Source organism: Theropithecus gelada, chromosome X (genome assembly GCF_003255815.1).
Source record: "Theropithecus gelada isolate Dixy chromosome X, Tgel_1.0, whole genome shotgun sequence".
Taxonomy (NCBI): Eukaryota; Metazoa; Chordata; class Mammalia; order Primates; family Cercopithecidae; genus Theropithecus; species Theropithecus gelada.
Genome location: NC_037689.1, coordinates 28931733 through 28934851, shown reverse-complemented (window position 1 = coordinate 28934851; position 3119 = coordinate 28931733).

The window sequence follows — 3119 nt, the reverse complement described above, 5'->3', positions numbered from 1 at the left end:
AAAAAAAAAAAAAAAAAAAAAAAAAAAAAAAAAAAAAAATTATATATATATATATATATGCGCCCAGCAATTACAATGCACTCTTTATATTCTTTATATCTTGTACTCTATTTGAAAGCACATAGATGAGTTTAGGTTTTAAAATTTAAATTTTCATGTGAATCTCTCTCAAAAAACATGCCTTAGATTATTTTATTCTAAGTTTTCATTCCAAATTGCTGAGGCTTCAATGGGCAGATCGAAAGCATTTTCCTTTCAGCATGAGCACAATGCAATTCCATGAAAATAATAAATAAATGATCTAAACTATTATCACATTTAATATAAAAATGCAAAATGCAAAATGCAAAGAGTCTTCTGTAGTGGTTCATGTCATACTTTAGTGTTTGATGAAGCTGTCTTGCTTTTGTAACATCTAAGGTATTAGCAACTAAAATGGACCACAAAGTAATCAGAGAACTGAGTTCCATGCTGAAAATAACTCTGTTCCTCTGCCAAGATAAAAGAAAATCTAGGGCAATTTTATTAACTCCCTAAATTGGCAAATCCATATTTTATGGTTCAGAAAAATATTCATTGACCAAGCAGGAAACAGCCTAGAGTACTATTTCAATTTGTATTTATCCTTACACACTACAGTTAAAACAGCAGGAAAGATACATCACATGAGTGTTAATATGGTCCAGCTGAAAACACTTTCTAATTGGGTAATCCTCTCTTATTGGCATAATTAAAATGTGTTATGTAAGATAATTGCATTTAATCACAATAATGCCTTAAAATTCAGCCACCTCTGTCTTCACCATCTACCCTTCTCAGACACTAGAGTGACTTTTGTTATGGAACTGAATTATTTTGTGTTGAAACTTAATCCTCAAAATTGGTGACATAGGACAATGTGAATTTGCAGAGTCTAATCCTTTTCCTTCCATCATATGCACATTTCTGTGGTTATAGTGCAAAAGGGTGAGATTGGAAGCTTAGCCACAGAGGTTACTCTCAATGTACAACAGAAGGAAAGAGGACAGATCTAACTCCAGGCTTCTTATGAAAGGTTTCAAAACGGAGGGGCAGTACTAAGTGTGTTCAGCACTCACAGAGTGCACATTAACATAGCTGCCTGAGCTGAAGCAAAAATAGATTTGTCATTGCCATTATATTGTAGAAAGGGCATCAAGCCATCTAGCTGTTAGGGACACTGTTCTTTGCCAAATCTCATTGAAAGATAATCCAAGAGCATTGTCATTTGCTACAATAAGTCTCTGCATCTCCAAAAGGGATTTCTCTTATTTTTAGAAAACTTCTGAGGAGCAGAGAGGCACCGAGATGAACTTTTGCAGAGAAATATGTATTTTTAGGCCGGGTGTGGTGGCTCACGCCTGTAATCCCAGCACTTTAGGAGGCCAAGGCGGGCAGATCATGAGGTCAGGAGATCAAAACCATCCTGGCTAACACGGTGAAACCCCGTCTCTACTAAAAATACAAAAGATTGGTCGGGCATGGTGGCAGGAGCCTGTAGTCCCAGCTACTCGGGAGGCTGAGGCAGGAGAATGATGTGAAGCCAGGAGGCGGAGCTTGCAGTGAGCTGAGATCACTGCCACTGCACTCCAGCCTGGGTGACAGAGCGAGACTCTGTCTCAAAAATAAATAAATAAATAAATATATGTATTTTTATGCCATGGTAAGTGATGAGCTGACATTAGATCCCTGCACATTTTAGACATACAAGACAGTGAGGCGTTGAGGATCTGAAATTCTGGTTCTTTTCTCTGCCCTGGAGCTTAAATAGTGGTTAGGATGGAATCATTCATCAAGCACTTCTCATGCATTATCTAAGATAGTTGAAGATAAACTATTACAGGGTAATTGTCACCCTGAGACTGATAGTGTGTTGGTTCTCTCACCCTCTATTTTATAATCTTTCAGAAAACTGCATCATAAACAGACATGGGATGACTAAGGTTTGCCTCTGCGTCTCCTACTCACCTTTCTCTTGCCTTGCCATTCCCCGCTCCCATTTTGACACAGAATTCCCTGTCTCATTTGGGCTTAGTAGCTCTCTTCTAAGGGTCATCACTGTTGAATTTAATGAACTCTACATGAAAGGAACCATTATAGCCCTGGAAAAGCTTTAACATTGCTTTGCTGTGATGGAAATAATACAATAAAATTTTAAATATGCTTCCCCACACAAGTTACCCTTTAAAGCATTGTCATGGAAAATAATAGCACTATATAATTTTTTAAACACCAGAATTCACTCAGCATGATTGGGATGAAAAAAAAAAAAGGCAAACAATTTAAATGAGAAAGGGTCAAAAGACCATTTACTTGCATTCAAAGCACTAATAAGTAGGATGCACAGGAATATTATTGTTCCTACTAGATATTATTTTCACTTTAAAAGGATTGTCAAAAAATTTAACATACAATTAAGTAGGATTAAATATTTTAAACACATTTAAAGTGGCATTAAAATGCAGGGCTTGCTATAGTTGTTAAAACAAAGGGATTTGAAGATGTACAATCGTTCAATTTCCCATGTGGCATAAGATGATACCAAATGAAGTGCCATTCACCTCCCTAATATTCATTCAGTAAAAGTTAGTAGATGTGTATATTTCTGAAGATACAGTGAATCTCAACATTAGTTTCATTTTGTTTTGTTTTTACCTGGCCCAAAGCCATCCTCATTTTTCCTTTGCTCCAACTATCTGAATTATCTTTCCAAGTCTGATTAAGCCTCAGATATTCCATGGTCCAAAATATGCCAGGATCCCTTAGCTATAAACTCCCTAAGGGATAAAAATGGGAAATGAAATATTTTGCAAAATGTAATACTCATTCCCTTGCAGAAACAGAATGGTAACATAAGTTGCTCAGGATGAATGTATCTAGGCTGCAGGAAAAATATCCAAATCTCAGTGGCTTCAGCAACAAAGCTTTCTTTCTTGCTCACACTGTGTGTTCCTCCTAAGTTATCTAGACTCTGTTTGGTGTCATCTTAACTCTGAGACCAGCCGGAGGGAGAAGCCTCTGTGTGGGATGTTGAGAAAGTGCTGGTGACAGACGCTGTAGCTCTGAAGTAGCCTGTGACACATCTCCTCACAGCTCACAAA